Source organism: Micropterus salmoides, unplaced genomic scaffold (genome assembly GCF_014851395.1).
Source record: "Micropterus salmoides isolate LMB-PRFRI ecotype aquatic unplaced genomic scaffold, ASM1485139v1 Ms_hic_scaffold_4, whole genome shotgun sequence".
Taxonomy (NCBI): domain Eukaryota; kingdom Metazoa; phylum Chordata; class Actinopteri; order Centrarchiformes; family Centrarchidae; genus Micropterus; species Micropterus salmoides.
Window position 1 is genome coordinate 11,468,259 of NW_024043372.1, and position 24,712 is coordinate 11,492,970.

General features: G+C 40.8%; 1 protein-coding gene across 4 annotated transcripts in view; it reads right to left on the minus strand.

Annotated features, from left to right (window-relative positions):
• ephb2b (eph receptor B2b) overlaps nt 1–24,712 on the minus strand; it is a 123,961-nt gene that overhangs the window by 78,973 nt on the left and 20,276 nt on the right. The window lies entirely within an intron of this gene.

A 24,712-nucleotide genomic window follows, 5' to 3' on the forward strand; every position in this document is an offset into this window, starting at 1 on the left:
GATAACCTTGTGTGTGACTCAGAGCCGAGTAGGCTACATGGGTGTTAGGCAAGGAAATGGTAATTATCCCCCATAATGATAACGATAATTAGAGGAGGAGTAAAGTGAGAATAATGAACCCCCTCTGTGGTGGTTTAAGGAGTGTTGTAGGGGAAGAGGGAGCGAATTTCCCCAGGAATATTAACACAGACTGGGTGACACCCCACCTTCTCACCCATTTTTCTCTTTCGCTTTACTGTCTGTAGCTGCACATTCCCTTTGTTTGTACCTGCTTTCTCTTCCTCTCGACCTCTCTCTCCCTTTCTTTGGTGCTTTCTCTCAATGGCTGTTTCTCCTGTTTTACCCCTTCTCACCTTGATCTCCTCCTTCTCTCACATGGACCTTCTCTCCCTCCCTTCCCCTCTCTTTCATGCTCCGTCTCTCTCCTCCTATCAGCGGCCTGCATGCTGGACAAGTGGTGCCTCACCCTGAAAGACTGATCACTTTTCTTCCTCCTGCTGTCTACACTTCAGTCCTGGCAGCCACACCGATTCATTACCTCCCGTGGAGCAAAGCAGCAAATAGCTCACTACTGTCAGCCACTGCCTCGTTCTCAGTCTGAACCCCAAGCCATGGCAGAGCAAGGCTGCACAGCAAGACATGTTGGCTATTAATCAGGGGGAGCACAGGGTGCAGAGGTTCCCGCCAACAGCAGGAATCACTTACTTCCGCTTTTTTTTGTAGGCCACTCATGGGACTGGCACTGATGTCATCTGAGTGTTAAAACACACTGACCCACGGCAACATCTACTGTTTGGTGGATGGGTCACAATCAGCTCTACACACTGTACTGTGTACAACAGACAATACACTGTAAGTAACCTAAGGAAGACCCTGAGACGTTAACACCAAGCTGCATTTCAAACCATTATACCAGACTAAATAAAGTGAGCTCCTTGCTCTGCCTAAGAGTGGCCAAAGAACCTTAAGAGCACCTAAAGGTGGGCTTGCTGCATTTGTGAAACTGACTAGGCCTGTGAATTTTGTTTGTGTTAGAAAGACTTACTGACTAACTACAACTACTACATTTCTGTGTTTTATTAAAAAACTTTTAATATTGCAAAAAATGGCAGAACTGCAATTCTAAGAGGTACTTATTTAGAGGTGCATAATCACTTATTAGCATTTTCTGTTAACTTTCTATTTACACAATGCAAGTATTTTATGAGTTCAGCTCAATGAAAGACAACTTTGTTACTGCAGCTATGGTGATTAATGTCCCTTGTAGTGTATCCTCATTCCAATAAATGTCATTATTTAAAAAAGACTGACTGCTCAAGTGTAATATTTGGTGGTGTGCATCCCTGAATTTACACAACACCAGAAAGTGTTGTTCAGGGGGACACATCAAGTGCTCTAAGATCTAATGACAAATTGCAGGCTTTCAATTTCCCACTTACGGCGATAAGTGTCTTTGCATTATTTGTGTGGCAATGGAGAGTGATGCATACAAGTGTTTGAGCTCATGGGAAAATGGCCTCCATGCTGATGGTCAAAGGCAGCAGCAACATTTCACTGTCTACATGAACAAAGCAATGTTTTTAAATATGAATCATTAATGTTTAAACCTTAATATATTTTCTACAATTACAGGTAATATTAACAATATTATAGTAAATAATTTAACCTTGGATGTCTTTATTTTCTTTTTTTAAACTTGATACCCTTGACTGTGGAGGGGGCTATGAATATGCAATGAGACCTAGGAGTCCAAGAAAAGCCTACGAGGCTGAGAGTGCTTCCTCCAACACTTCCTGAGACTAAGGAGAGAGTTTAGTGCTGATCTGAGAGAGAGCTCTCCAGTGAGAGGCTGTCTGAAGTGACAGGCGGGGGTAGGAGAGGGGGGCCGTTGCTCTACAACAACACTCTTCTTCTCTAAGAGGGGTCAACGCTGCATCTCAGCTTTCCAAAAGAAAGCAACAGCATTTTCAATGAGGGATACAGAGAAGAGCTGTTCACAGAAAAGGCATCTCATCTCGAACAACCTCAGCCAGCAAGAAAATCAACATTTTACCCAGATAGATACAAAGACTGAAAGTTATCTACAAGCCACTGTGTTGCTGAATTAAAAAATGAAAGTGACACAGGATATCCTCTACTTAATATTAATATGGTGTGCATGTTGCATTTAAAATCATTCTCGGTGTTTGATGTGTATTCATCCATTCACTTTCTCTGCACAAGGCACTGTTTGCGCATGGTTATATTATTGTTTCTTTGTCAACCTTGTTTGTTTCTCAACATTTGCAGCTGGTTTACAATGGTGACCGACCATTCATGCATTGTCCAAAGGGTATGGAAATCAGTGTAACAGATGGATGGACAAATAGTAAGAAAATAGACAGATTTCTGCAGTATGAGGATTAAATGGAAACTTGTTCTAATACCATGACTAATCCCTTGACTACACCTTCCAAATCGTACACCTTTTCCCCCCGGGCATTTTTTTGGGGTTTTTTAAGACAAGTACATACATGCTGAGACATGCTTGTATGTAATCATGTTGTTAAATGGCTGACTTGAGACAGGCTATTTCTCCTTTGCCCTCTTTTTCTCAGCATGAAGAATCCGATTCGACAAATTGCTTTGCAACTTATTGCATCACTACTGAGCAAGAACCCTGCATATAAATTACTTTGACATAGCAATTCAAACCAGAATCAAAGAGAATATACCAATTTTCTAACAAAACTAGGCTATATTTAGGGCCTACAGTTTAATGGGGGTATTTTGAAGAAGCAATTGACCTCCAAAACAGCATGAAGCAGCTTGGAGGCATCAATTCTTTTTATCTTTCTTACCAGCGGAACTGCAGCCTCTGCTCTCTATGGAACAAATCCCTCAACATTTAATTTAACATCGACATAAACCACATATGGTGCTTTCCATGGTTGTGATAACGTCAGCTAACAGGGCTTAAAAGCAGCTAAACATTCTCCCTATAACAGCCATGCTGGGTAAAGTTCAGTTTAACCACTGCTGAAGGTGGCTCATGGGCATTTACTTGCATTTCACTAAACACCTGAAACCATATTTAAGGGCAAATGTGGGAGGATTGTGGTATGCAGTACAGTTGCAGAGTAACATGAGCAAGCTGTTCATCATGCTAAAAACAGAACCCTATATAGTGGACCCGGCACGGAAATCTGCCCAGATTAAGGGGCAATGCAATGATATACCCCTGAGGGAGCCAGTGCAAGTGCACAGACATGATTCATAGCTTTAATGATGGACAGGGCTACTGTATGGCCTGTTGGAAAGAATAACAGTCTGTTTCATTTAGAGGGAAGAAGTGGATGGAGCCCCTGGTCCACAGTAACTCAGCTCAACTTATCTGTCAGCACAAGCTGGTCTCATTAGGGTACAGTAGAGGTCCCACCACTGTCACATAACAGCATATCCCTGTGTGTTAAATGAATTCTTAATCCCACTTTTACAATGAAATAGGGGTTTTGTGGACCATGTGGCACAGGCTCAAACCCCAGAAGCATGCCTTTTTTTCTCATTTCTAAGTTAAAGGCAGACTGGCATGAAGCCCCCAGTATCCACAGCGCTACCCGGTGTGTCATTGGTGAGACATCACTCTGTTAGAGAGATTTATGTGGTGTGGAGGTTATTGTTGGGTCCTGAAAAGGCAGGTTCAGATTTGGGATGATGATGTAGGTGTTTCGGGAGGTGATGATGTAGGGCTCAAAGTTCAGCCCCACCTCATCATGGCTGCAGAGTGGTGTGTTTTCCAAGGCAAGGAAAGATGAGGGAGGAAGCTGGGTAGTTGATTTTGGCTAGGACGGTGAAATATGGTACCACACACACAAACCCTAACACGCAGAAAGTAGAGCACTCTCAGAGCACTAACTGTTGACAGAATGATACAGCATGGCGTTCCCAGGGGCCTCAAGCAGGATGTACAACAGTAATCCCTACACAGCCGAGCTATGTTATCAGTTAGTGTAACTTAACTTGTCAACAAGACCATAGCAATAGCCAAAAACAAATGCAAGTGAAGCAAAAACTACTGGTTGATGTATGATTGAAAAACTGTCAAGTGCCCTTTACTGTGTATCTATCTGTAATTTTTCTTAATGATAGAATACAAAGTAGAAATTTTTTGTCCAAAACATTCAATAACCAGAAACTATATCAGTTGATGCATCTTCCACTATATTGTTTGTTTTTGAACTGTTCAATTAAAGTTGAAAACATACTATTATTAGCAGGTGCATGTGTACCTATTAACTAAAGGTAAGCAAGAAAAGAAAACTTGGAAAAGGAGCCGTATTAACATCCATATTTTATGCGCCAAATTTATACGTTAGTCCAAATATGTGACATTTCTTTCCAGATATTATGTTTGAAAAAGTGGGGGTTATATTTTAGTACATTGAAGGACTAGACATAATGTATTCACAACAGCAGATATTCTTTTGAAATGTAGAGAGTACCGCTGTAACATTGGCTCCTATAGAGTGCTGCATTGTGGACTGTCTGTAGCCTTAATATTGCTAGGCTATCAAGTTTCTTAAAGTCCATTTATAGTGTGTCTTTAAGAGTTACTCAGTCCTTTAGTTGGGATGAGGACTGTGTTCTGCTTGGACTAAAAAAAAATGTTTTCCCAAAAACAGGTTTGGGGGGATCAATAATAATCAGTGTTATCTTATAGCATAGCCCGAAAATCTAGAGAATCTAGATAAAACACTAGAGATCACCTTTTTTTGTGATCAGAGAGCAATAACTAACAGCTCTGCAAAATTTAACAACACAATTTAGCCCACAAGCTAGCAGGAATAATTATTTTTCAACAATCCACTATTTCATGGAAGAGTTAAGTCACTGTCTTATCTCATCTATGATTACAACACACCATTCGTGTGCCAATCATCTGAAAGTATAGCCTTTCTTTCCATACGTCAAGATGTGTTTTTGCTATTAGCGGCACCTGTAGGTGTATCATCAGAGTACTTTCATCATTAAAATGTAGTTAGTTCTGACTGACACCGTATTTCATATGAGAGACATCAATGTAAGCAATAAATTGTGAGTGGGAACAGTCACCTGGCCAACTTTAAGCTGTGTGAAAAAAACCTGGCTAATAACACAGGCTAGAGGATTTATAAGTACACTTTCCATATTTCCCAAATCCCTGACAACCCACCGAGACCTGTTTAACAGTTCAGTACATTTAAAATTCTGCAGTGGAAAATTCTGTAAAAGTGGGTCCCACATTTTTATAAGCAGCAGCTGAAGAGAACATGCGTATGATTCAAAAAGAGGCCAGACAAGTGACATTCACCTATCCATCCAATCATTTAAAGTGCTGTATGAGCACTGTGTTGTTCATTTGCGAGTGCTGTGGAAATACCTGCAGCAAAGTTAGACATGGATGTACAAATCACTTTTCATCAGACAGCTTTTCAGATACCACTACTAATTGACTTGATGGAAATAATCATCGCAAGCCTCCCACATTGAGCCATTAGTTAAGAGTGGATGATTAAAAAATTTACACAGCTCATGCAAGAACATGAAGGAATCCTTTATTTCACGGATGTGTGGTTCCTGGCTTGACATGAGGAATCTCTCTCTCTCTGTGTGTGTCTCTCTCCCTCTCCCTGGTCCTTGATTAGGCTGTGCAGGTAATAACAGAGCTACAGGCCCTATAGGAGCAGTACGACTATGATACGCTTGTATAAGCCTAAAAGATGTTCCCCCCAGCTTAAAATATACTCAACTGGAAGTGTGGGAGCAAAGGGACCTATTTCCCCTCCTAATTTGTCCTACATGCGATGATGTCTGTGGTAGCCAAGGGAGTAGCTATCTTTATGCCAACAGTTTTGATTGGCAGCTCTGGAAAATTGTGGGTGAGTTGAGGAGATGTGAGACACCAACTGAAAAATGCGAGGGAGATACGATGCAAGAAAAAGCAGTTTGGAGATGAATAATGTGGAGACTGATAGGTACCACCCTGCTGTTTCTCAGCAGCCAGAGAGTTTGACTTCGGTTTGAAAGGGAAGTATATGTATGTGTGTGTGCATGTATTAGTGTCTATACAAATGTGTGTGAAAGATAGGTACCTGTTTTTATTGTGACGGCCTGTCCTTGTTTGTCAGATAAAAGGAGTCAACCTCTGATATCTAGCCAAACTGCATCCCCCTACATCATGCGTGCCATTAAAGTCTGACAAACAAATCAAGTTTATGACCTATTCTACATCCTTTTTAAAGAACATTTAAATCTCTGAAAGATCCTTTAAAACCTGCTATAAATTCCTGTGCAGAGGTCCTGGGTTCTTGTCATTTGATGTTTGGTGATAACGTTGAACTGTTGACCTGCGAGTACTGCAGCGCTGTGTCAAAGCTGCGTTTTGTTCAGAGACCAAAAACATATATATATATATATACGAGCAAAGTCAACCCCAATTAAAAGTCATGTTAAAAAGATAGGTCTTTAATGTCTTTTTAAAAGTGCCATGGGAGTTTGCTGTTCTAAGATCCAAGGGGAGGCTGTTCCACAGATTAGAGCCATAAAAACAGAAAGCAGGCTCACCAGATTTCTTGCGGGACACTTTAGGAACTTCTAAAAGAAATACAGCACAAGGACATGTGCAGCTTACTGTTTCAGAGAGCAGATCCTGACATTTATTTTGAGTCTGAGATATCTAACTAGAAAATACATTTAACCATATCAAGCAAATGTGTTATGGTGGGTTTGTTGTTTGCCAAGAAAAATCATAAATATTATAATTGAAGATATCCTTGACCACAATACCCCAAATATAGAGGTTGTTTTCTTATTAAGGTGGTAAACGGTGAATTGTGAAGTTTATGTTGAAACATGCACAAAGACATTTATGAAGCCTACTATGTCCCGACAAATCAGTGAACCAATATACTGCACAAGTTGGACTCGTTGAAACGTTTTTTGTTTTTTTTTTCTTTTGCTAAAACAAAGAATAAATAAGAAGCAATATAGGCTAGTTCTGCATGACCCACAATGGCATTTGTGATATTTAACAGACAAAGCAGCACATTGAGAAAACTCCTTTTAAGGTCTCTGTATGTGAGAAAGAGAACCAGTCTACAAATTTAGCTCTTTAAAGCTCAACTTTCAGTTACTCTAGTTGAACCAAACTTATACATTACATTTAGCTCTTTTTAAGCCATTTAAAGCTTGAACTGTCTCTATTTGAGACAAGACAACAGCCCGCTGCTGCAAATGACAACTGAAGACTGCCACATATATCAAACAAATCTGTCTCAAAACACCACACAATATGGTTCTTTTTGTTCTTTTTTTCTGCTTCAGATTTAGTTTCTGGGTCAAGTACTAGGGGAGAGTTAAATGATCCTTCTTTGTGTTTAAAGATAAATGTGACTCATCTGGAGCTGTAAATGTTTCACGGAATCTAAATAAATGAGGAGCCGTTTCTTGCAGCATAACTGTGTGGTTAAGTTACGATTTCAAGCAATCAAGGAGGATGCAAACAAGGAACCCTCGCCGTACTTGTGAAGAAAATTTGTTCTGGAATAATCACCTTTTGGAAATCAAGCTGTAATAGGATTTACAGCATATACCCTGATGCAGTCAGGAAACACAGCAAAACTTTTAATTAGCGTCAGTAATAAATTAGGTTTCTTGTGCCTCTCTTTTGATTACTCGTGTATTGTATGCCACTGAATAAACAAAGACTAGTTGTTTGTTTGACTCACAGACACACATCCACATAACTACACTCATGCTATGACACATCACACATCTGTGGATAGGCTAGGCAAAACATTACAAAGTGCTTGTATTGTTTACTGTGTGACTGTTAATTTAAACTGGAAAATTTACTGAATTGATAAACTATAGTAACTGCCACAGTCCTATTCCAGGAATGAAAATTTCATTTCATTTTGGTCCTGAGAATAAATAGCTGAAACGTTTAATAGTGTATATAATATGTGGAAGAAGCAGATGTGTTGGACCAGTTCTGCCAGAATTTACCAAATACAAATATCTATTTGGTGTTATTTGTGAAAATTAGAACTGGTACAGTAATTCAGTCAACACACTGTACCTATGCTAAAAAGTAACATCATCTTGATAGAAGTTTAGAAGATTGCAAATATGATGCCTGCAAATGTAGAAAAAATGCTTCATACTGATCTTTTACCTCCCCCTTTGAATACAGCTCATATGTCATTTTCTTATGGTAACTGAGATCGAATCAAAAGTTGGCAGCTACTATCAAGAATTCCATATGTGTTTAAGCACATCTGCAGTGTGAACTGGCAGCAACTGGATTCATCTATTGCAGGATTTCACCACTACTGCTTTCATATGAGCAAAGAAAAACACCTTTGGAATGCAATCTGTAAAATTAAACTGGCAATACATGTGACTGGCAATGCCGCCACAAAAACACACCTGGGAATCAAGAAATAAATCAAATTAAATCTGTGTTAAGAAACTGACGTCCCTGAGCAATTCTAATTAGTAATTCGACCATATCTACCTACATGCCAATTTTTTCTCTCCTAATGACTAGTTTACTGTTCTCTTTCTAGGTACAACACTTCCTGCCTATGTATCATGCAGAGGAATTTGAACAGCGTTATTGATGGGTGAGAGCAGGGTCAAACTAGGGGAGGTGATCTCTTGCCAGTCGATGCCGTCTGTCTGCCAAGAAAGTCATCAGATTAGAGTCGTTTCTCTGTCTGGGTAGCTATCGAAGCCCCCAAACCTCCTCTCCCCACCACACACACACACACACACTCACACACACCAGCCTATCCACCTCTCAGACCTCCCGCCAACATATTTTCTCACTTCTTCGCCGCTTGATGTTAGGGGCAGAATAATACTTAAGACAAGAGCCCTTAAATTATGTATGCACATTAAAAAGCTAGGAGGTAGGTGCGTAAAAGGGAAGATGCTGTATGTGGTTGAGTAACTTGCAATAAAACATGCCGTTACGGATGATACGGTATTATTATCTGAAAGAGGGAGGCTAGATGTAAGGGTGTAATAATATGTATTAATGGTTATCGTTCCATATTTTACAATTCCTGCAGTCATGTAGGAACTGTAAAAGAGGAGTAATGATTTAGTCTCACTTAGCAATACACCATAGACACCGTGTCTGGCCTCCTCTTTTCCTAATTTATCTGTCCTTCTCTTCTCTCCCCCACCGGCCTCCTCTGTTCTGTCTCTCCTCTCTCATCCTTTTTCCTTTCCTTCTTTACTCTCCACGTCCTCTAAGCTCCTTCGTCCCATCTCTCCACTTCAGCTCATACTTATTGCTTCCTCCCTACCACCTACTTTATAACATTGACAAGACACCCTATTTTCAGCTCCCGTACACTCCCTGACCCGAGGATGAGGCAAGTGTATCTCCTAACAGCCGTGACTGTTTAACTACCGCCATCCTCCCCATCCTGCCTCTGCTGATGGGGACCACACATTTTACTGAAGAACTAGGAGGAGGGATCGCACGGGAGGTAAGGCACTGTGGTGGATTCCAGGCCCGTGAGCTAGCTCTTCTCCCTCTCTGGCTTTGGAAGAGTTATGGAGGGGGTCATGACCCCCTGGATTTCTATAAAGCAGAGAATAGGAGGCAGTGGAAGGCTGTATCTCAGCCATATGCCTGCCTGCCTGCCTGCCTGCCTGCCTGCCTGCCTGCTACACTACTGGGACCATTTCTGCATCCAATCACACAGACACACAGTAACAAAAGGCCTTGGAATAACCCAAATATCACTTACAGAACAGGCACCCCTTAAGCCCCTGCAATCAACATCCTCTTAATCACAGACTGCACGGCACAATGGAAATTGTGTTGGCCAACCATTAAGGCACCTTAAGGACCCTCTGTTAGTCAAACTAACATACACTGGGAGATATTGGATAGCAGTGGAGCACAAACAGAGAGCTAATGGTTTCATGGTGGTCAGCTGTGAATGAGTGGAAGACAGAATCCGAATGAGAGTGGGGAGAGAAAAGGGGAAAGAGAGAGAAAAGACGGAGGCGACTTAAGCAAAGCAGGACAGCAAATGCCTTGCAGACTCTGTTTATTTGAGGGGAAAAAACACCAGACTCATTTCCATGAACAGTGTCTGTCCTCACAGCGTTACAGTGTGTACCCTTCACCTCAAATCAGGGCCAGCCTGAGCAAATTAAAAAAGTGCATTTTTTTTTAAATGTAAAGTCTTCTGAGACAAAACCAGGTCATCTACCTTTTCATAAAAGTGACAACGGCATGAATTACTGAGCTCACAACAAGAACAAACTGATACTTTTTATGAATCGTTTTAAATTATAATAATTAACTTGAGTCCTTGTTTAACAAAATCATAACACATTTACAAGCACACACATCAATATTTTATAGATACAGATAGGCACACTGCAACAAAACTGTACTCTGTGTGTCTTTGAGACTTTGTCACGTACACAAAAATCCATATTTCCTAAGGGGAGGAACATACACATGTTTGGGGTTGGAGGCAGCAATCTTTGGTAGAGATTAGGTGTGGGAATGTATTGTTAAGGGGCATTGTGTCTAAATGCAAGGTCAAAATGGAAAAAGAAGCACAACTACACTTTGGGAAGCAAGTGAGGAAGAAGAACATAAAACTGAGGAATTCTTTGCTCAACATGTTTGGCCTTGCATATCTTAAACCATCAAATGTCAGAATGTGCCAGGCAGGCGCTGACTAAACAAAAGATTCTCCAAAAGATTTCTCCTATTAGGACACTGTCCTGTTGTTGTGGCATTTTGTCAGGAACAGGAAGGTGTGGACCAGTCTTAGTCTTTCGCCCATAAACTCAGATAAATGTTTGCATTACAACCTGCAAGGTAAACAAACAGCGTCTGGCTTAAGTTGAGTCCAGAGATGTTTTGTGGTTCTCTGTGGAATGCAAAGTCCTTCTTTGCTCTAAAGCAGCGAGCCCTTCGTCTGTTTGTTTTGTAGCCATTACAGCCACTTAGCCTGACAGAGCACTTTGTTTCTCTTATCTCCTGAACAGCTAAAGCGCATAAGTGTTTTCAGCGTCTGTTCGACCTTGGGTTTAACTCCTATCACCGTGTTTACTCGTGATCAAAGACAGATTGCTTTCAAGCGAGCAGTCGTAAAAAGGGACAAAAAACTTCTGCCTGTGAGTGACTTTATGGGTTCATCCCAACAGGGAAGAGGCAAAAGGCATATTTCAGCACAAAGGGCCACATCTGACAGGTATGCATGGGAAGACGACATCCAAACAGAGCCGGTGGAGAGCAATAGCGGATAGTGCTGCTCAGGAGAGGGAGAAGGGAGAGGAATATTTGTCTGTTTGAGTGATTTGCCTGGTGTGGCTCAAAGTCAGGACTCAGAAAGCAAAAGACTTGTCAACATACCAGAGCAACCACTTGTTGCTATGGCAACTGGTCAGTAGGAACCCTGAGCTGTGATGGGCAGCATGTAATTAAAAGGTAAGGTATTACTCCGCTTCCCCGGTCAAGATAGTGTTGTCTTGTAGGAGCAAGGAGGGGATCATAAAGGGAGCCGGTTATCAGAAAGGAGATAAACCTGTTGAGCTATTTGGTCACAGACAGTGTTGTCTCACTATTCAGGTATTCAAAACTCTGTAAAACCACAGAAGTTTAACATCCTTCCTACACAATACCATCTGGGTTGCATTGCAGTCAACAGCAACAGAGAAATCGGAGGTTGTTGCACCTGCTTTAGTTTTGGATGTAGTGTTAAAACAAAAATGTAATCTCACAAAAACATTCAAACACAGACTTTATTCTTTTCTTGAAACATACAGTTTATTAAACATGATCTGAATGCTTTGCTTTGCTTTTGGTCACAAGAAAAACATTTTATCTGATCATCTCTTTAACCAATAAAGTTATTCCACAACAGCCTCGCTAAAAAATAATCTCATTCTTAGGATATTAAATTTTAGGCCTTAAATAAGAGTGGATTTCTGTAAAGTTCTTGTAGAACCCCTCATTCTTTTCTTGCAGAAAATCTTTTTCTATAGCACTGATAGTTGGAAAGGAATAAGCAGAAAATCAGGCAGTGTCAGGTTGAAATATGTGGAAGGAAGTTCTGTGAAAGTACAGATCCATGGTGTCAATGCCGACATGCTATGCAATGTATGCTCATATATGGCATCACATAGTGTGTTACTCAGCTTTAACGGTGTCACAGATTAGATGTTTGAACATCAGAATTGATATCTTGGTTCTACACAGACAATTACTTGGATCTTGAATTGAGTCTTAATTGCCATTCGTGTGTTTGTGTGTGAAAGACCAGGAGACAGGGTGTGTGTATCTGTATATCTTTTCATTTAAAATCCTTCTAATGGGATCTTACAAAGAATCTTCATAGAAAGGCATCAACAGGTGGCAAAGGCAACACTAAAGACAAAAGTGGAACATTATTGCTGCCAGGAGAATCTTGAAAACCAAGAGAATAAGCAGACATGGGAACAGAGAGGAACATAATGATAAACAGATAGATTGATAGATATAATTAAGGACTGAGCTAGCTGAAGCACAGAGAGACTGATTCTCTGGCGCGGTGAACGGTTGGCATGCTAATCAAGCCTGTGTGTGATTGCACGCAGGGTGAGAAGCGGGTGTATGAGGTGGCTTCACAGGCAGTCATTTGCCAGCATTCAGCTCCCATCAATATCAGGACCGATTAATGAGGGGCTAGAGGGGAGAGCAGGGAGAGGGCAGGGTGGACTTGGGGGGGGGGCAATGGCCAGGTGTCGGAGGAGGCACAGAATGGGAATAAAGAGGGCGCAGGCAGTGATCCGCGAGGAATTCCAGCCAAGCGGCAACAAGAGTAGCGGAGGGGGGGGGGGGGCTGGTAGTTGTGCACTGCAAAAAATGCTTATTAAAAAGCTGCACTTGGTTCTTATTTTTACTTTTTTTTAACATTCATGTTTTCATCCCAAATAATAAAATAAAGCTGTTACACAAAAAGCACACCAATAATTCACTGAAACAGCAAAGAATTGTCTTACCTGAATACAATCTTGGCATTATATTTGTACAAATATTCTGAAAAATTTGTTCTGAACAGTGGTTAGTAAGTACTTGTTTGATAAAACTGATCACAGACTGGCTGGATTTGTAAAAGTACCATACTAAGACATCATGCTACATGATATCCCGGTATTGAAGGCCAGATTTAGGAGGACTATGAATCTGTGAAATTGCCAGTTGCAACTTCAACAAGTCAATCAGTCAAGTACTTTTTCAACTCTCTGGACCACAACGTGAAGAATCTTTACTTGTTTCTGATTTTTTTTATATAAAAGTGTAACAAATAACTTTACCAGCGGAACACACAGTACAATGATTTCCTTTCCAAATTGATGAAAACTCAGGCACTTGTTCCGGAGGAAAAAAGGACTCAGGAGCCAGTATTAGATTACGTGACTTATTAAGGTTTTTTTGCAGCGTGGAAGATAGAAAGACATGAGGGGGATAAAAGAAGGGGAAGTAAGGCTTGATGTGCGTGTGTCTGTGTGAAGCCCTTTAATGTTTTGGGACGGAGGTTTAAAGGCTAAAATCATGTTTCAACCTTGAATAGCGCTCCTCCCCCAGAGGAAAAGGTCCCAGTATGGATGACAAAGGGTCGTGCTCTTTTAGGCATCAGCGAGCTCGAGGTTGTGTTTTATTGTCGTTCGTGCCTGTTGTGCATGTGGGTGGCCGTTCATGTATGTGCGCACTTAAGAGTTATGGGTGGAGTGTGTATATGTGTCTATACACAGTGTAAGTGTATGCATGAGTGAGTGTGTATGTGGGTTTAGTGTGTGTGTGTGTGTGTGTGTGTACTGGCCTGTATGTGTGATGGCACAACAGAAAGGCATTAGCGCACAGTGGTTTAGCATGTGTGTGTGAAAAAGAACTGTGGGCCCAGGGGAGAGGGGATTTCGGGGGGACCTCAAGTAAGGGGGGACCGCCCCATCATCCCTCTCCCTTCGTGCAATGACTTGCCAGGTCATGTGACCACTGGTTCTCACAGGGGCACTGGGCAGTCGGAAACAAGAGGGCAGCGTGTTAGGGTCGCATGCCTGTTTCATTGTTTGTGTGGGGTGCCTCACTGCTGAATGCAGACAAATCAATCCTGAAACATCAGCATCAACCCACAAGCACAAAATGGACTGGACGAGGAAGGACAGAGGTAGCACTGTGCCAGCTTGTCTCTGGGAACATACTCAACAGCAGCGGAGACGATTTCCTCCTCATTTATCTGTCTGTATGCCTCCTCTGTCTTTAGCTCTTCATTTGTCTGTTTCTGTTGTCTGTTTCTCATGGCAGAAAAAGAAAGGAAAGTAAGTCTCCCTCTATCTGCCAGTTCTCTATTTCCTGAGCTCATGTTGTAAATCCAACAACAACTAAAGGTACTACTACATACAATAAAAAATAAAAAATGCCCAAATGGGATTGTAGGAACACTGAGTGCTAATTTGATATCCCCCGATTACATCTCTGGTCTGACGCCCAGCAGTTGCATTCCTTCCGTAACAAAGTGCAAGAAAGCAAGACAGGGGTATATCAAGACATACAGTATAAAAATCATGTGATATGTGTTATTAAAGGTAAATGTTAACCTAGCAGACTGAATGAGAACACACTCATTTAAAAGCCACCAGCCAGGATAGCAGCTGGGGACGGGAAACACTCACATTTACTCAAGCCTCAGAGCTTTCTAGTCCACTGGAATCAGTTTCTTGCTCTGTAGAGCAATGAGGTGATAGTTGTTAAGGATTAATGTTACTCATTTACTCTCAAAGCCACACAGCCATCAGGGATTCAAACTAGAGAATTGGCTTACTGAGTGAAACATGTATTCTGTGGCTCTTAGTACATTTCCAAAACCACAGAATCACTTGAAAACCTTGCTCTGAGACACACTGAACCAGCCAAACCAATGACAGCAAAGTCTTTCATATTTTTTTATCACACCACAAGCTAAAGATATCAAAGATCAGTCAAGAAAGCGTTATAAGTCCCCAGCACTGGCTCCTGCTTTCTCCGGAAAGTTCTCGGTCTGTGCTGGTGGTTATCACAAGGTCAGCTTCAGCATCATCTAAATTAAACAAAATAAATAGGGGGGATTCTGGCACAACTCCTTTGGAAATAAATGCCACCGCAGCTGTGAGAAAACCGCAAGACACAAAGGTCGCCTTGATTTCCAGACAGCTCAATGATTCCCAAGGGTGGGGACTGGGCCTGGCGAGGACAGTGTAGGGAGGTGGAGGGAGGGACTGACTGTGCGACTCTGACAAGTCCTCTGTGGCACCGGGTGCCTCTCTCTCCCTGGTGACCTGAGAGAGTGTTGGGGCCTTCGCTGAATAACCAGCCCCATCCGCCACATTCAGACGAGGGCTAAAAGGTTAATTGAACCTCTGTGCTGTGCCTTCCTCTGTGTAATTTACTGTGATTAATGCATGGAGGTTACTGTCAGACTCATTTACTAATTGTCCAAAGCAGTACGTAATTAATCTGCAAAAATGTGCCTGGAACTGTACATGTTCAGTAGAACACTAGGGCTGTGTCCAGACAACTAGTCAGGATACAACAATTTTACATGGCAACATCAGCTCTCTTGTTAGACTCTCTGTCAGACTGAAAGGACTTCATGCACTTGCTGATGAGCTCTTTACTTACAAAAATCAGTTAAATCTGCCATTGCTTATTTAATTCTTTCACACTGCTTTGTTTTGAATTATTGAGGACAAAGGTTCTTCTCCGCCAACAAGAACCAGGGCTGCTCAGTGAAGAAGACTTCAGAGAATTAATACCTCATCACTCCAAGACCTCCTTGCAAAAGTTTTCCACCTGAAACTACTGACTAGTCTGACATGCAAAACTTTACATCAAGAGAAAAGCTAAAGTCAAGGAGATCACTGTGTACTCTCTTTTAATGTGTTACTCACTAACAAAGTGATATTCAGGGTAAACTTTTCAAGTTTTCTTTCTTTTTCCCTTGTCAGCCTCAGCCCATCTGCCTCTGTTCCCTGTGTCAATTATTCCTGGAGATTGTTTTTGCCAGACTGTCAGACAGCTCTTGTACGCAAAGCATGCGGCTCTCTGAAGTGAGAGTGCCATGTAGGTAGCTAAAGCTCTGCTTGTGTTATCTTTGTTTTGCAATAACAGTCAGTAATTCAAATTCTTGAAAAGTTAGGAACATTTTTTGGATTGCTTTCCTTGAGATAGCTGCAAATAAATACTAGAAATTCCAAATATAATGTTATAGTCTATAAACCTCAGCTCTTGAGGAGCTTAAAATTTAATGGAGCCTTCTTTTTTGATGATATGGATGGCCAAATTCCCCTGATGACGTGCTGCCACAGCTTATCTCTGGGAGAGAGAGTGTGTGTGTGTGCATTAATTTCCCTGTGTATTCTCTCTGCTGGGGTGTGTGCCTGCATACGTTGAGCACATTCTGCCATCCCAGTGCTGTGACCTTGTGTGTGTGTGTGTGTGTGTGTGTGTGTGTGTGTGTGTGTACTCAGTGTTCAGGGTGTCTGGCCTATTCTCTCGCTCATTCTTGATAATGGGTGTATATACATTTTAATCTTGGATTACTTGGCCGACTCGGAGGAGGGCTTTCTGTCAGCCTGGCACATGCAGACAGCCATTACAATACCCTGAAGCTGAGTAAGAAAATCATTACTCTATGCTTTCTCCAATTTTTCTGCTGCTAATTTAAGGCATCTACAAGTACAAAACCATCAACACAGAACCGAGACAAATCTGAGGAACAGAATTATTCTATCCTTTCTGCACACAAAAGGATATAGAAAATAACAATTTCAGGCTACTTCAAAATTGTTCCTTTGAAAAGTGAAGGACAAAACTGGCTCTCATTCCCTCAAACAACATCCAAATTTTTGATGAGTATACAAACTGACAATGATTACATTTACATCAATTAAAAACCACTTTCACCTTAAGCTTTAATAAGATTTCCAATGTCATGTTTAAACAACAGTCTCCATATTTTCTAAGGGCATCGTTTAGAACTAATTACAGCAAAGTCAAACTTGCCTGCCATTAATTGTTATTTATGAGGGTGAATTAATTTTCAGAAAGTTGTGGGTTACTTTGAAATGTATGCTGACCTTGGCAATGGGACGCAACACCGTAATGCATTCACACCTTTGGCAGATTTTATGCAAACGAACGGCAAACTGAATATTTGATCAGATTTTTCCTCGCCAAGGTTACATGTTTGGAGTTTTTTTCTGCATGCTTTGTAGATGTTCCTATCACATGACTTGCCACTACTGAATCTGTGCTACTGCTAAAAGGCTTAACATATGGGCTGCTTTTCAATGTTCTTGGTTGTCACTGACATCCAGCCTGTTGAGTGGAAGTGTATCTGTGGTCATCTCCTTAGGGAGTGCAGAGGGGAATGAGGGATTGTGGGCTATAATTAATTTACTGCTAGATTACACTGGATAATGCCCGTATCATTACAAAATGAGGTGGTCTTGGTGTAGCTAGTGTTAGGCATGTGTACACACAAGAATGTGCATTTCTGTGTTTGTATGTCTGTGAAGGCTATCATGGCCCCAGAGACATTCCTAAGTGGGAAATAGTGTTTAATTATACACAAGCAGATGTACATGAGCAATTGGCCTGCATAACACATTGAAACAAAACAGCTTGAGCATGATGATTGTTTCTCTTGAGTGCATGTGAGGTTTAAAATGAGAAATTAAACAATTAGGAGGTCCAGCTCCACTAGCATATACTAGCAAAAAGGATTGTAGTCATGGTCTGAAATTTACTTTTTTTTCACTGCCTGCCACTGTGGAAGGCAAGTTCTTTTTCTGCCACTCAGAAATTTTACAATTTATGCTCTAAATGAAGTAATAACATTAAGCTAATTTAATATTGTAAATACTGTTGCCATTCAATGTTCAATATATTTACACAAAAACAATACATGTATGTACTGTACATGCATGCACAAAAGGACCCAAGTCTTTCAGCACATGATAATTACTTCACCTTATTTAACAACCAGTTATTTCAATTGAAGAGGCACGATCAATAGGTCTATATTATTATTACTGTATGTCAGCCTTGTAAGAAGATAAGAAGGAAGCAGATTAGAAATGGACATAGTAAAATGGGTTAGATGGATGGATGAATAATGGAGGAGAAGAAGTATCACATTATAATCATTTCACAGAAAGATCACTTGAGAGTCAAGTCATGGCATATCATACATTATCATCAGGTACAGACAGACTACAAGACTGTTGTGGTTCAGGGTTTTGGGTTGTGATATTTTCTTACATTTACATGTGATAAGTTTTTATATTCTTAATGTTTTCTGTATTCTCGATCCTTGTCCATGGTTATGTTTTGTTTTGTCCGTGTTATTTCGTTCTCGTGTTCTCTGTTTGTTTCCCCAGATCTGTCCTTGCGTATGTTTGCGTGCTTTACTTCCTGTGTTATTTTGTAGTGATCAGTTTCATGTGTCTTTGTCCAGCTTTGTTTCCTGGTGAGTCAGATTAGTCCCTAATGTGTTTCACCTGTTCTTGCCCTCCCTGCTTTTGTGTGTGTATCTGTATGAACTGTCTTCAGTCCTGTTCAGTTTCGTTTCTTGGATATTACCTTTGTTTGGATTTCTGCCTGCATTTACATGTAAGCCTGAGTATTTCAATTTTCATTTTGGATTAAAAACCATAAACTGCACCAGCATTCCCGTGTCTTGCATTTGGGTCCACACCTCTGTTAATCTGACCCGGCACTCGGCCATAGACAATGACAGAAACAAAAAGTTCAGTGTATTAAACAGTTATTGCTCAGTACAAAGCTCATGTAGTCTGGCAGATGCAGCTCGTAAAAAGCGCACTGGCTGTCACTCAGGAGGACTTGGCCTCCTCCACTGGTGACTTTGGTTTGAAACGCCGCCATGGATATTACCTGAGCTGACTGCTTTCTTTCTGTGTTGTGTGTGATGCAGCCTGACAATGTGCCAATCACCACAATACGCTAACTTTACTACATGTGTATTTAGGTTGTGCGTTCTCCGTGTCTGCCAAAGTGGCATCAAATCATCAAATCATTTATTCACACCTTGTAACCTGGGTCAGCGCCTTGACATTGACCAGCATAACCATGTATTACAGTACGTAGACATAAACCTTTCACTTTTATCTTTCCTAAATTCTGATTTTATTTGTCTGAACTTCTGCAATTGAGTAGAGTGGAGTAGCTGTTATTATAGCAGTTATAACAACGGAGAAGAAACATCCTCCAAAGGACTCATCATTCATGAAAATGCACACGCTGCAACATAATAGACCTGCCGGTCTCTGTTGCTCTAACATGGCAAAAAGTTTTTATGAAGATCCTTCAGAAAATTTAATAGCATCCCTGCATTCTGTTATATCTCTCACTCTTTTCCTGTCTTTTGATTTGCAATTGCACAAAGGCATTCAAAATGCTTGACAATTCAACAGGCGCTCTCCCTCTGCATAAACTTATCTGTTGCCTCTTTGTCCGATTAATACCTTTATGTCTTTCATACTCGCCTCCCCCTCTGCCCCAACCCCACATCCACATCCCAGACAAGCCTTAGTTCTCATTATACACAGCTTCCACTCTAGTTCCCAAGATTAGGCAAATGAGCTCCCAAGCACAGTCTATAGACAGCAACGCGGACCCCACTCTCTTTTCATAATCAATTCTGACATTCACCAAAAAATAAGAAGCACTTAAAGTAATATTTTACTTTCTTATATAATCCCAAATTGTAGTCTCATTTGATTTGCGCTAAAATCATTGCAAGTGGCAATAAAAATATCAGTCTTTTTTTCTTAAATTCCCCATGATAGATTGAGAGTGAGCATTCCTATCAATTACAATAGGACATTCTTGAGTAGTGGGGCAAATCCCTTCAGAGAGCACAAAATGAAGGCTCTTGAACAGAACACATTACATGCAATGCAAACATAATTCAGCATCAATCGAACTGCTTCCTTTTATTTCAAAAGCAGCACACAGTAATTCTTCATTCCACACTCATTCTTCAGTTAACTCCAGCACTTACAGCAGGAAAAAAACAGTAGTTTGCAAGAAGATTAGAGGGAGGGATGGAAAAGTTTTTTCACTGTTTACCCATTAGCAATTTCATCCTAAGAAGTAGGCTGTACTTAAAATTAGTGTAGTTCATGCATAACAATGTCTGAAACATCTGCTTAACAGAAATTCTATGGGTCATACTAAAGCCAATTTAATGTAAATTGTATTCTGTTTTCCTGTCACTGCATGAATCCATGCAAAGTTTTTTTTGTGTGTCACATGTTTTCTAATGGAAGATATACATAGCACACTGTAAACGAATTCAAACTACAAAAGACTCTTTTGAATGATAGCAGAAGTCAGAAGCAAAATGCTATATAATATGATTGACCTTATTGAAAAATGCAAGTTAATTTACCCTGGTGTAGCTTGTATGCATTCCATTTCCAATTTACTTCCTGAGCACAAATACAACAAATACATTTGCTGGGAAAGTCCAATCTTTCCTTATCAGATAATGAAATCTCATATTCTGGAGTCCCATATCCTAGCTTGGACTATATCCAGCTATGTGCATTTTCCATCTAACAAATATACAACACAGTTATAGGAGCACACAGTATGGTATTGAGCCTCAGACTGATGTGAAGCTGATTTTGGCGTCCCACCTCATGCAGCTCTATAGGTTATCTAACAGTTTAAACCTCCTTCCGCCTTTCATTCCCACCAGCCATGACAAGACGGACTAGTCAGCTGAGAGAGGGTTAAAGGTCATGACCCTCCTTCTTTGGGAGATTATCAAATCTCAAATGCATCCAAATACTTGCCTTCGTTTAAGATTGGGCAGTATTTTTCCAAAGTATAGCAGTTGCACTGTTGAATACATGTTCTGTATTTGTGGCGCATCGTCCATATTTTTTCCAAGAGGAGTCATAGTTCAGCGGAGAAATTTAAAAGTTATTAATTTCCAAGACTTGACTTTGGGGATTTTTGGATCCATTTAGTATTACATACATATACATAATATACACATTGTCACTCACTGGACACAAACAGGAACTTAGATAGAAACATAGATTAAAAAACATCCTTCATTTTCTTTCTTTCTGTCCCAAAGAAAATATTGACCATCTGATCAAAAAAGTAGTCACAGCCTATTAGTTTTAAAGACAGTGTACAATATATCACTCATTGACAGACATGAACTCTAGACAACTACCTAAGAAAAGCAGTCCTTATGTTTATAAAATAACTCTCTCCATCTTCTTGGCATTAACCTTGATGTACATTCCTTCCCTGTCTCTTACACATGAGACAGTCCAGAGAGAAAATTGCTGTTAACCCAGACAGAACTCACTCCTTGACACTTGCTCCCAATTTATTCTGCTTGTGTGAGCTAATCTGTAAAAAAAGAAAAAAATTAAAAAGGGTGGGGGGGACTCACTGTCTAATGGCATCATGAACGTTTCTTTTCTAGAATTCAAGAGGCATGCATAAATGAAGCATGGAATAGAGGCTTGGGAAAGTAAAGATGGGGTGTGTGTACGCTGTCCAATAAATCCCTCGTTCATTTTCATTTGTTTGGTTTATATTTGTCTGGTTTCATCCTTGTAGAGTAAGACATGACATATAGTTGGCAGGTAAAACTTTGCTAAAATCCGCTTTACTACTGCTTAATGCAGGAAGATGTTGCAGCCCTTTAAAACGTGGAGAGAAGTGTGAATCCTAAGCAGGTAGCCAAGATAATAACAATTCATCATACATAGCTATTGGTCCGATTTAAGCTGGAAGACAGCCAAAACAGCACTTTCAAGAGAGAAAAGACACCTTTGCCTTTTAAAGGAGCCATAAATCCCATTGATTGGAGTTAAATGCTTTCATTCTGTGGATACTGGCTATTACACCAAGCAGCGTGTAAAAGGGGGGAGAGATCATTCAGAAACAGCAAGGTACTCAACTAATGTTCATTTTAGATGGAGTCAATATTAGACTAAATGTGTAGAACAGTACTTCAGATCAGAGGTTTTTGAAACCTCTGGATGCATGACTATGCATATTTTCAATGAGCCACAAGTATCTTGGGAAACTAAGCTCAATACATGTCATCACCTTTGTTGCCTCTGGTCATCCTGATGGTTTGGTTGGTCTGATCTACTCCCTGGCTATTTCAAATAATGGCAAAACTCTAACCCTACGCTTGCGTAGTGCACTTTGCATCATCTTTACAGTGAGAGAAGCACAATTTATGAATGCTGGCTAATGTCAGCATGTGGCAAAATCAGCACCAGCCTTCTCCCTACAACTGCTAGCCTCTCTATGTTTGTAAATGATGAAAGGAAGAACAAAGAAAGAGACAGAGCATGTTGCAAACACGGTTCTTTACTGGAGGGAATCAGTATTTCTTGGCTGGACCACTGAGGCTATTTTTAGCATCTGCTTAATGCAGCACGGGCGCACCACAGCTTTAATCTGAAAGATGGCTTTTTGAAAACCTTGACACCAAACGACTCATGAATGCCTTGATTGCAGTGGCATTAATGACAGAAACATGCATTGACAATCATTAAGCAAACAGTGAGGTGATGATTTCTAGCCCAGCAAACATGTCTGAGTGAAGATAATCAGTAACTGACAACTAGCATTTATGTTTTAGTATTTACTTCTTGTTCCTCGTCTGCATTATTTTAGTTTAGTCTGCTCTGTATTCTGTGTCTTAGCTCCTCGTTCTGTGTCTCGGTTCATGTCTTAGTGTTTTGGGTTCTGTCCTGTGTCCAGTATCAGTTATATAGTCTGTTGTGTTTTGGGGATCACTCATGTCCTTCTCTGTCTGTCACTCATGTCTGTCTTCTTGATGCCTTAGTTCCCAGTTCAGTGTTTTACTTAGCTTCGTCTGTGTTCCTCGTTGGTGTTAGTTCAGTGGGGATGTGTCTGCTTGTGTCTTGATTCGTTTATATTTATTCCTCTGATCTGTTATGTGTTCAGTAACCTGTGTCATGTCTATTCCCTCCAGTATCCCTCTGCCTGGCTGTCTCTCTGTTATCCCCTCTGTTCTCTCCCTGCCTGCCTGTGTCTCGTTAGTCTCATGTCTGTCACCTGTGTTGCTCCCGCCCTGCTCGTTAGTCCTTGTGTGTATATATACCTGGTGTTTCTGTTTAGTCTTTGTACATTGTCGCGTGTAGATGTTCTGTCATATGTAAGCTCTGTGCCTGTCTTGTCTCTGCCCTGTCTGTAACCTGTTTTTGGACTCTGTTGATCAGCCACTCTGCTTGTAAGTGTGCTCGCCTTTAGTTTGTATTAAACCCCATTGAACTGTACCTCCTCTGCCTTGCGTCCTGCGTTTGGGTCCTCCAACCTGCCAAACTGCCTCTCCATACCACAACTCCTGACACCAAGTAGTCACACAGTGAGAAAAATACATCTTTATCGTATTTGTTTAACAACCACATTGTATCCTTCATAAACGTAATGAGGTGCCTAGAAATTCCCATCCCTAGAGGTGACGCATTGTGATGCATCAAGATATCGTAACATTGACAGGATAATTGTAATCGAATTGAATCATGAGACCAGTGAAGAGTCGTAAGACAGTCGACTGTCACAGGTGTTTTGCCGAATTTTGCATGCCTGCCGAGAATTGTTGGAAAATGCATTAAAGTTCTGCTTTTAAACGCTATACTATTCTTTGTGGGGTTCATCAATAGTGATAAATAATCAGTATATATTTTATGAACGTTAAACGTTAATATATTATTACACTTAGTATAAGTACCATTTCTTGAGATTCAGCAAAAACGTGGCGTTAACAGCGTTCAAACAGCAAAGTGTCCTAAAAGGACCTTAAGAAGTGAACTCTATACAGATGTTGTAGGCTACCTACAGAAATTTGCATCCATCTCTTTTCTCAGTATAACAGAACGTTACCTCCCGCGAGGTGTATGCAATTCACGAGAGGCATGCAGAATTCGGCACAACACCTGTGCTGCAAAACGTCACTAAACCTCAGTAAGCTCACGCCATCTACCGGAGGTATGTGTGACTTGACGGCGCTGTTTTTATTCCCTTATCTATCAAGTAGGCGAAAGTCAGCCAGTTATCTCGAACGCACCTGTAGACTACCAGTTATACAGCGTGGTAACTTCGACAGCTGTTTTCCAAAGTTAACATAGCTCTCCTTATTAGCTAGACTCCTTACATGCTTGCTAATAACTGTTCTGAAGATGGGTCTCCGACATTGACAGCGTTGTGTTGGACTGATTGTGCTTGTGTTTATGTTTATGTTGTCCATGTCCGCAAATATGCACTGCGCAGTGCTGCAATCAAGAACGATTTTAAAATGGGTCGCCAAATTTACTTGGGCGGCTGTTAATCTACCTGGGATGTATGGGATACACTGTACAGTATATATCAAGTATGCCATTAAGCCTAATCAGCATCATAATGCTCTGAATAATACCTAATACTTAAAAGCATGATTGCCTTCAGTTCAATTACTATTCAATACCCATATGAAATTGTCTCATTTGTTACGGTCCTTGACTTCATGGTCATTGGCAAAATTACAAAAGTAACTAGTGATCCCTGGCCTGACCTGTCACCTTTTGGAAAACAGGTTAGTTCACCTTGCTGAGGAGTTGT